The 11,395-nt window shown below is 38.1% G+C and overlaps 1 long non-coding RNA gene across 1 annotated transcript; it reads left to right on the top strand.

Annotated features, from left to right (window-relative positions):
• The first annotated feature begins 379 nt into the window (after positions 1-379).
• LOC148006290 (uncharacterized) lies at positions 380-814 on the top strand. Its single transcript, XR_015686665.1, has 2 exons — positions 380-509; positions 608-814. It is a non-coding gene; the product is annotated as an uncharacterized LOC148006290 (long non-coding RNA).
• The last annotated feature ends 10,581 nt before the right edge of the window (positions 815-11,395 follow it).

The raw sequence follows: 11,395 nt of genomic DNA, 5'->3' as shown, positions 1-11,395 counted from the left end.
CGCTCTCTGGGAATCTCGAGGTGGACAGCTAAGAAAAGCTGGGAAAGATTTAAATTTTGCTTGGGAACAAGGAACCTTAAAGGGACAGGCTACAGTAGAAATGCTACAGGAGGAACAATTTGAAAAGGCTGAGAGTGAGGTGGGGGAGGACTCTAAGGAAAACAAGAACAAAAAAGGAATTTATCCATCCCTCAAAGAACAAGGTAAAAAAAAATAAATAAATAAAATTCCAGTTGCTAACTTTAGTGGCCTGACCTTCAACTTTTGCTCACAGAAAGAGAGTGCTCATTAAGAGAAGTTCTTTCAGGGAGCCTGCCTTATCTGTTGGTTTTATTCCAAGAGAGGAGTCAGTCTCCAGCATTAAGTTATTTTTCTCGTTAGTCATCATTAACATGGAGAGTGCCTTTGATCCTATCCCCACAGCAGCCAGTTCCTGCCCCTGTGGTCAAAATGCCCCAGGTTGGGGGACAGAGAAGCCCCTCGGACTACAAAACTGCCAACAGCCAAAGGTAAAAGTTAAAACAGAGAACATTCCAGGCCCAAGCCTAACCAGATGTGTTTCAAATGCAGATGCTTCATCAACTCTGACCAACTTTTACTCCAACAGGACGAGATAAAAATAATAAGGACTTGAAGATCCGATCCTTCTCCTGATTTAGTAGCTCTGTTCCAAGAACCAGGGGCCATAAAACCTTTTGGCCCTTATCTCCTGGAGCCATAAAACAGGGACGTATTGGGGTAAGATGGGCTAGAAAAGGCCTCGATGATTTGGGCTAGCATGAGTAAAACTTGTAATAAAAAAGAGACAAGGTAATGGTAAAGTGTTTTTGTATATACATTCTTTTAGAGTTATGTTTTAGTCTTTGGACCCTGATTAGAGACAGTTTACACCCTAGACATGAGAGAGAATGGGTTTGGGAAAAACAGTCCTCCCAGACTCTCCACAGATGCTTTGGAGAAAGAGAAAAACTTTCAGAGCTCTCCTGGGAACAGAAGAAAGGTAGGAGACGTCCTGCCTCTCTGCTGGCTCCTATTAGAGAAATGCTTATTTCTGGTTCTGAACTCCATAGATAAGATATCTGAGTCCTTTCAGTGGGACACCATCTAGTTTTTTCCCTCTATGTCTATTGTCTGTCCTTGGTGCACCAAGCTGTCCATGTCTGTCAGTTTATGTCTGTGGTTTTTGTTTCTCATTGTTTAAATGTTTTATGTTTCATGTTCAAAAGAAAAAATGGTAAAAACTTTATCTGCCGGTCATTCACACCTTGATTTGGTCTTAACTCGTTTCTGAAAAGAGAACAAATGAATAAAAAGCAGTTTCAATCGGCCTTTGGAGCCCTGTACCTGCAGCAAAGAGCCTAGGTCAGCTGGACAAGCTGCCCGGGGGCGGAGCATCTGCAGGAGCTGATCTTAAAGGCGCCAGCAGCTCCTCAGCTTCTTGGTATGGGAGCTGATGGCTGTTTCTCTTAGAAAAATCCCTGACTTGTTATTAGACTTAGCAGGTGACAAGGTGTTTCTTTTAAAATCACAGCTAGAAAAGCAAAAATGGTGCTTGGTCTACATATTAAAGACATGTGTTAACCACTTCAATTTTGTTTCTGACTGGTTTTAAATGTATAAATATGTTCTACATGCCTTGGTCATAGATTATTGGCCTTTAAGTTATTGGATATGGTTAAAAAATTATAACATCTATAACAAGAAGTTGACATAAAACTGATAATTTATATAGAGTCATTCTAGACATATGTGACATGAGCCAACCTAGAGAAACAGGTATAAATTGAGATAATATTTTTATAGAACTCTTATCCTAGAAGCCAGGCAACCCCAAATTACAGAATGTAAAATTGTGTTGGAAGTTTTTAAAAGATTTCATGATTCTTTCAATTTAATTTCTGATTCTGCTTATGTAGTTAACGCTGTGCGCTCACTTGAAATTACAGGGCCAATTAGGTTGACTAGTACTATATGTCAAATTCTTTTAGAATTACAAAAATTAATTTGGACCAAGAAAAAATAAGTTTTTCATACAACATATTCGAGCTCATACTAATTTGCCTGGTCCCATGGCCAGTAATAATGCTTTGATGGATGCTAGTACTCGCAGAGAATTCATTTTTCATACAGCTCCAGTTGATCTTGCTAGAGAATTTCATCAAAAGTTTCATGTTCCTGCTTTCACTCTTCAACAAAAATTTAAAATCTCTAGAGCTACAGCTCGTGATGTAGTATTACGTTGCCAGAATTGTGTTCAATTTCACCACCCTCCTCAGGTGGGAATTAACCCTCGTGGCCTGATTCCATTAAAGCTCTGGCAGATGGATGTTACACATATATCTCAGTTTGGAAACTTAAAATATGCACATGTTTCTGTTGATACCTGCTCTGGCATTATACATGCCACTCTAATGACTGGTGAGAAGGCTCGTAACGCCATTAGTCATTGCTTAGAGGCGTGGGCAGCCTGGGGAAAGCCTGACAGCCTCAAGACAGACAACGGACCTGCCTACACCGCAAAGTCTTTTCAGACATTTTGCCAAACAATACAGGTCAAACATATACAGGATTGCCATACAATCCCCAAGGTCAAGGAATTGTAGAAAGAGCACACCGTACTTTAAAAGAGCTCTTACAAAAACAAAAAGGGGGAATTGCCTATGGCAGGACACCAAGAGAACAGTTGTCTTTAGCTCTTTTTACTCTAAATTTCTTAATTTTGGATATGCATGGCCGCTCTGCTGCGGATCACCATGCTGCTACTAAACCTATGACTAATCAAATATAGACAGCTGAGACTATCAATCAGATTGTAGACAGAACCGCAGTGGCATTAGAGATACAAGAAGAATTTAATGCCCACTACGCATCTGGCTTTCTATTAGCTAACCAACGAATAGATTTGATTCAAGAACAAATTGAGGCATTATATCATATGACGCAGCTGTCCTGCGTTTCGTCCTTTAGAGGCTTATGTGTTACTCCATTGAAAGCTAACTTTTCTCAGTATTTTCAACAGAGCAAAGAAATCTCAAATTATTTGAAAGGAAACTGGTCCATGGAAGCGGAACAATTATCAAGACAATTGCTGATGCAGATTGCTGTCCTTAACAACACCAGAATGGAACCCATCTCGATTGGGGATTTCACCTTGTGGATCACTAATGCTTTCTCATTTTTCAAAGAATGGGCTGGCATGTTTGCCTGGGGGGCCATTGTCCTCTTGGGATGTGGAGTATGTCTATGGCTTTTTTGCCGTTTACAACGAGAGCATGCCAGACACAAAGTGATTGTTTACCAAGCTATGGCGACCATTGAAAGCGGTGCTTCTCCCAGTGTATGGCTGGCCTCTCTGATAGATTGAGAGTTCGCCCTAGATCATATTTTGTCACTGTCATGTGAAGTCATTGTATCCAGAGACGGGCAACTTTCCTCAGGCCCGGACGAAACTAAGACAGGAGCCCGGTGGCGATAGGGTTAATTTCCAGTGACGGGTAAGGCCGAGTTTTTAGAGAGGAACGACCTAAGACAGGAGCAATGACGTGTATTGACGTGACACCCAGATCTAGACCAGTCATAGACAGAGGTGGCCTTGCCCTGTTTGTACATTCGGGCTGGTCCTATGCCCTTCTGCTCTGCTTCTCCCCTAATATTAAACACACACGTATAGCCCAGGACGGTGTGTTGTACATAAGTCATCTCTAGCCATTGGGGTGCAGTCCTAACTGCAAGAGTGGTTTGCCATGGCCGAGCTGGGCACTCTGTGAGGCATGTCTGACCTCTCTCAGACCACTACCTCCACCTAATGGGACTCATCTTTTAATAAAACAAAAAAGAGGGAGATGTTGGGAGCATTTATCTATAGCACTGACATCTAGTGGTCGCTTGTATTTACTACCACCTTTAGCTTTCTTCTGACATCTTTACTAGGTCATAATTGATAAGCATGTTAATAAGATGTCTTTACTCCACCAATCCCCCGAGGACAAGTCCTTAGCCATGCTGTCTGTTTTGTACTTAAGGCAAGTGCCTTTGTTCCCCGGGGTCCCCGTATCATCAACTAGGTGTTCCTGCAATAAAGGCTGATTGAGAAGGATCCAACGGTGTTGCGTCTTCCTTGCCGGTCGAGGTGGGCGCGACATTAGACATCTTTAGTCATAAGAGAAATGCAAATCAAAACAACGCTGAGATTACACCTCACACTAGTCAGAATGGCTAAGATCAAAAACTCTGGTAACACCAGGTGCTGGCGAGGATGTGGAGAAAGAGGAACACTCCTCCATTGTTTGTGGGATTGCAGTCTGGTACAACCATTCTGGAAATCAGTCTGGAGGTTCCTCAGAAAATTGGACATTGAAGTAACTGAGGACCCAGTTATACCTCTCTTGGGCATATACCCAAAAGTTGGGCCAACATTTAAAAAAGACACATGCTTCCCTATGTTCATTAGAGCCTTATTTATAATAGCCAGAAGCTGGAAAGAACCCAGATGCCCTTCAACAGAGGAATGGATACAGAAAATGTGGTACATCTACACAATGGAATATTACTCAGCTATCAAAAACAATGACTTTATGAAATTCATAGGCAAATGTATGGAACTGGAAAATATCATCCTGAGTGAGGTAACCCAATCACAAAAAAACACACATGGTATGTATTCATTTATAAGTGGATATTAGCCCAAATGCTCAAATTACCCTAGATGCACAGAACATGTGAAAACCAAGAAGGATGACAAAAATGTGAATGCTTCATTCCTTCTTTAAAAGGGGAACAAGAATGCCCTTGGGAGGTGATAGGGAGGTAAAATTTAGAACAGAGGCTGAAGTAACACCCATTCAGAGCCTGCTCTTCATGTGGCCCATACATTTACACTCACCAAACTAGATAAAATGGATGAAACAAAGAAGTATAGGCTGACAGGAACTGGATGTAGATCTCTCCTGAGAAACACAGCTGAAATATGACAAATACATAAGCAAATGCAAGCAGCAAACCACTGAACTAAGAACGGGACCCCCGTTGAAGGAATCAGAGACAGGACTGAAATAGCTTGAAGGGGCTTGAGACCCCATATGAACAACAATGCCAACCAACCAGAGCTTCCAGTGACTAAGCCACTACCCAATGACTATACATGGACTGACCCTTGGCTCCAACCACATAGGTAGCAATGAATAGCCTAGTAAGAGCACCAGTGGAAGGGGAAGTCCTTTGTCCTGACAAGACTGAACTCCCAGTGAATGGGATTTTTGGAGGGAGGGCGGTAATGGGAGGAGGATGGGGAGTGGAACACCCATATAGAAGGGGAGTGGGAGGGGTTGGGTGTTGTTAGCTTCGAAACCGGGAAAGCTAATAACAATTGAAATGTAAATAAGAAATAGCTAATTTACTAAAGATGGAGAAAAAATCTTTACAAATTCAGAAGAAATGAAATCACTCCTTGTTATTTGATTATCTGATTAAGTGATAGGATTGTCAGATGACAATTATATATATATATATATACATATATATATATATATATATATATATGATGGTGGTTGTTTATACATGTATATAAGACACCATATGAGGGCCATGAATTTTCTTCCATGATAAGAAATATGAGAATGTAATAGTTACATGTTTGTAGATTTTAAAAGCAAGCAAATAGACACACATTCCTTTCCTAGTTCTGATGGTTAATCTTCATTGTCAACCTGGCTGGTTTAAGAATTACCATGGAAACATAATCCTGGTTGTAGTTCTGAGTGAGGTGTAACTGCAACGCGTCTTACCTGAATGTGAACAGCACCGTTGGTAGTGAAGTCCTGGACTGAACAAAAGAAAAAGGAACTGAGCACACACATCCAGTGTCCTCTACCTCCTGACCCTGGAAATACCATGACCAACAATATCCTTCTCCTGCCAACACTCTTCCCCAACACTGATGGACTCTGTCTCCTTGAACTAGAAACCAAAATGGAGTCTTCCACCCTTAAATAGCATCCTGTCAGGCATTTAGTGTTTTAGAAAAGCAGCTAACACATCATGGGTCTCTTACTGGGCCTAATTTACCAATTAGCCTTTTTTATATGTATAAGCATATATTTGTAGGTTTTAATTATCTGCAACTAATAAATGTGTTTATTATTTTTAGAAATATTTTCATGTAGAAGTTTTGGGATTACTGATGCATACCGTCGTGTCATCTGCAAATAAGGATTGTTTAACTTCTGTCCCTGTTTGTCTGCCTTTGAGTTCCTTCTGTTGCTTTATTGCTTCAGCTGATAGCTCAAGCCCAAAGTTGAAAAGAAGCAAGAAAGTGGACATAACTCTTTAGTTCCTGATTTCCGTGGCATTGCTTCAAGCTTTTCTTTATTTAGAATGATGTTGGCTGTGACTGTCTCATACATAGCTCTTACTCTGTTGAGGTTTGTTCCCTATAGCTCTACATTTTCTATGACCTTATCATGAAGATATTTGGGGTTTTGTCAAAGGCTTTTTCTGCATTTATTGAGATGTATGTGTGGTTTTTGTCTTTAAGTCTATTTATGTGATTTATTACATTTATTGATTGTGTATGTTGCATATCCATGAATTTCAGGAAGAAAGCCAATTTGGTCATAGTGTAAAAAAGTTAGAGAAATGAATAGTTCTTACATAGTTCTTTTTCAGCATATCATGAGTACCCTTTTTACACACAGGTCCCTTGTTAATCTTTCCTTGATCATTGTAGATGTTAAGGACTAGATCACTGCTTGTAAAACTGTATAAACTGTGTCATATGCTCGCCGTTTATAGTTATGAGTCAGCTCTGTGTGTTTAGTTTTGTTACTGAATAATTTGCCATATTAACTTTGATTTTTACATTGCAATATTTTCTTTAAAAATGGCCACTTTATTGCTGTATGTCTGACATGAAACAACCACATTAATTTAATATAAACAACATGATGAGCCTTAAAACATTGCTGTGAATCAATCCCTCATCTCCAATAGCTTTATTCCGTGCTATCAAGTGAATTATTCTGCTGGTCTCTCAACATTCATTTTCATAGAATCTCATTTTGTCAATTTTAGGAATAGCCACTTCATATTATAAAGATCCACTTATGTGCTTCTCTACTGTAAAGCAGCATGAGGTTAGACACTTGGGTTGGAGGAATTCTGTACAAAAAGACTATGTAATATCAAAACAAACAGAAAAGCAAACCAAATCTAAAACACAAAATGAGGCCCTGGCTGAAGAGATGCTCAGCAGTGATGAGCACTTGTGCCAGAAAAGCTGTGACAGGAAGTCATCACCTTCATGGAAGACCACAACCGTGTGCTATTCCCATTCCAGAAGATCTAATGCCATCTGATGACCTCCTGTGGTACACATTTATGTATACAGATAAAAATTTATATACATAAAAGTTTAAAAGTACCAATATGTCTATGTTAATAAGTCTTGGAATAGTTTACACTTAAGATGCCATTCAAAATGTAAATTTAAAGTAATTTTATTTTTTAAAATGACCTTGGAGTTGTTCTTTCAGAAATTACGTAGTTTACTTTACTTAGTAAAGAAATTTCATACACATTCATCAATAACAGAAATATTCTTTGATCTCTATGAAATAAACAGTTATTCATCACCTAAGCACTGGTCCTCCCAAAAACCATTTCATTCTCCATGTCCTGGTACTGGCAAGACCAACTTTTCATTTAATATATTGCAATCCTGATTAATAGGGCACTTTTGGTATTTGGATCTGAAAATTGAGAAAGACAATGTATTTTCTGTCTTCTCTATTAATATTTTATGAATGCTTTTGCTCTCAGTGGAAAACATTGTGATGATCTTGTCCCCAGCAGTAACTCTAGGGGTAACAATGACTATGCAGAGTCTGTCAGAGCATTGGCATGATGTGATTTTGTAAAAATACAACAAAACAAACACAAACGGAAAGAGTATCCTAGGTTCCACATCAGGTATACTTCACTGACCAACTCTGGGTCCTCTATAGTATTAGTGGCAGAGGATCAGAAACAGACAAATTTCACCTTTGCCATCAGCAGTCTCCAGGTTTGAAGAGGCTTCAAATTGCTTCTGTCAACAATTAAACAGTTTACATCCTACATGGTTACAGATCAGAGCATAAACCACCTAATGAAGTAGAAATGTGAGGTTGAGTTTCCTCATGTACTCTTTTTGGTGTCTGTCAAATTTGTAGTTTTTCTCAGACTGAAGGCATATTATAAGCCTTTAGTTTATAAAAATATTTGGAACAAGAGAATGTGGAAAGCTCTTCTTGTAGTTTAATTCCTTTAATCTATCGTATCACCAGAATTACAGACTTGACAGAATTACAGCTCTCCTGTTTGGTGAACAGTCACTCTTTCTGTGTAAAGCAACACAGAATGAGAGGAAGCAGGATCATGTTAGGAAAATCCTAGTAATCCACTTGAAAGGTTCTTTATTACACAACATCATTTGAAAAGATAGTCTATAAGGAAATTTGACACTAATGTCTAAATAGTGAATGCAAAAAGCAAGAATGCTGCAATCCACAGGGATAGTATATACCAGGAATATGAAAAACAATTTTTAAACAGATTCATCCGGTCTAGGGTTTCAATCGAAGAACAAATGTCTCCTAATAAGAAAATCTGAATCAAATAATATACATAAAAGACAGTTAAGGTTAGATAGTGAATGGATTATTTGCTTGTGTGTGTGTGTATGTGTGTGTGTGTGTGTGTGTGTGTGTGTGTGTGTGTGTGCGCGCGCGTGCGTGTGCTTGAGCACATGCATGTTTGTATTAAGGGAACTTTGGAGATAAGTGTTTATCTGTAAGGTGTTTATAGAAAAGGTTGAATAGGGGTAAGATAAAATAAATTAAATGATAAAAGAACTAATAAAATATTATATTTAAATGTGAGAAATATTAAATAAAAGGTCCAGGGCCTTATGATCATTGTTTTAAAATCAAATTCCTTTGTTTTGTAGGTATGTGTGATTATATGTATGTATGCCTGGATATATACATATATGAAGGGTATGTCTATGAGAGCTAATATGATTTTTGTGTGGTTTTGATGTAACTTAGTTTTATATTATAGTTTCTATTCATTTTCCTGGAAACTCCATGATTTTATTTTTACTTTAAACTGTAATAAATCCCTGTGGTGTATATGTACTATATTTTCTTCATTTAATCATGTTTATGGACATCTATGTGAGTTCCACTTATTAACTGCCATGAAGAGGTGAACAATAAGTACATACATCCAAATTTCTCAGTGGTATGGTATAGAGATCTTTTAGTACATGCAGAAGAATACTGTGACTGAGTCACATAGGACTTACACTTTTAGTGAATTGAGAAATGTTAAATTTATTTCCAAATTGACTGTACTAGATTGGGTTGTTCACCAATATTCTGTGAATTAAAGATCTTCCCTAAATCTATATCACCGTGTGTGATAATTTTGGTGGTAGTCATTTTAATTTGTATTTTCCTTATAACAACGAATGATGAACATATAAAAATACTTATTTGCTATTAAAAACATAAAATATTTATTTTAAAATTCCATCTTATTTATACACATAGATAATAAATACATGTGTGTTTGTGTACATTCATGCCATGTGTGCAAAGGTGTCCACAAAGGCCTGAACACCATTTTGCTTCCCATTTCCTGAAGCCAGAGTTTCAGTTGATTATGAATCACTTACATGTGTGCTAAGAACTCAGAGTTTCTGGAAGAGTATCAAGTGCGTTTGACTACTAAACCTCTTCTCTAGCCTTTGCTCCCAAAAAAGTGTATGAAGTTCCAGATGTATGTTGTAAGATGTGATATTTCTATGATTGGTTTTATAATTTCATGAACCCAACTTATAATTTTAACAGTATTCTATAGAATCTTTTAGGCACAAAGGATTATACGAGAAATACTTAGAGTATTTATCATGAACTAAGGAATGTGAACATTAAAAAAAGGACAGAAATAGGTACCTTAACTGCAGATCTTCAACTTTCTCTCCTCTTCTCCAAATCAAATCCCCCAGAACTTATCCTCAGTGCTGTTGCAGACCACCAGCAGAGGCATTCCCTTCTTCTCTCCCTCCTTCTCCAGAAATTCACACACATGTTTTCCTATAATAACCCTATCCCATTCAACCTGATTACCCAGCCCCCACGCCAGCAGGCTTTTTATGGGAACCTTCCAGCAAAGCCTGCTAGGGAGATGAATCACATAGGCTAATTGCAGTTCTTCACTCTTCCTCCTCTCCAACAGATGAAATCCCTCAGTCTTTTTTCCAGTTAGGTATGTGATTAGCTGATTTGGCCCTTCTTCACTCTTTGCCCCTATTCCAGGCCTCTAAAGAGATTCTGAGGGACCACACCTTATTCCTACTGTCATGGACAACTTTATCTGTTACTCTCCTAGCCAATCCTCATTCCTAATTTTCAGAAGCAAATACATAAAAAGACAGTTTCGATGGAAGGCCTGTGTTAACACCAACCAGGATTCAAAAGAATTTCCCTCAAGGAAACACACAACTACCACACTCTATTTAGAAACAGAAAGAACAACTAAGCTGTGAGCAAAAGCATACACCCAATAAAGACAAGACCAGATATACTCACCTAGAATTACAATTTCACCAATCTCAGATACCTAGACATTAGTGTAAAAATAAAACCATTAACAGCCAGTACAACATGTCTCCAATAGAACTCTGCAGCCCAACCACAGGTGGTCACTAGTATTACAACATAGCAGAATCACAAGACAAAAAGCCTAAAATAGCCTTTACAAATATGAAAGAGGTCCTGAGAAAAAAATGAATAAATGCCTTAAATAAATCTATGAATAGAAAAATGAACTGTGGTAGGAAATGAATAAAAGAATCAACAAAATAAGAAGAAAAAAATCTTACCAAAACTATAGAAGGAGGGTCCTACCAAGGTACAGGAAGCATATATAAAACAAAATAGAGTGGATGAGGAAAGAAATCCCACTTGGTACATAATACTCAACCCACTAAACATATAGAACATAGAATGTTAAAAGATCCTAGAGTAAAACAAACCAACATAAATGCAGACCTAGTAGAATGGGACCTGACATCACAATGGAGACTAAAAAAACCACGAGGTCTGATGTATCTTATTCTACAGACTTTACAATGCCACTGATATCAACACAGAATCCTAGACTCTTCAAAAAATTCAAATAAAGTAGATGGAAAAAGCAGACTAATGCATCATAAAACTCAATATATACCATAATTATCTGTACATCCAGAGGTAAAAAGAGAACTAACAGGGAAATGTTAACCTAAAGATGAAAAAAGTTAACCTAATGTTAACTATATCTAGAAAAACAGGGGAATAAATAGTCCTTGACC

Source organism: Rattus norvegicus, chromosome 4 (genome assembly GCF_021556685.1).
Source record: "Rattus norvegicus strain SHRSP/BbbUtx chromosome 4, alternate assembly SHRSP_T2T, whole genome shotgun sequence".
Taxonomy (NCBI): Eukaryota; Metazoa; Chordata; class Mammalia; order Rodentia; family Muridae; genus Rattus; species Rattus norvegicus.
Note: the sequence above shows the minus strand (reverse complement) of the source record. Positions and strands in the feature narration are given on the sequence as shown.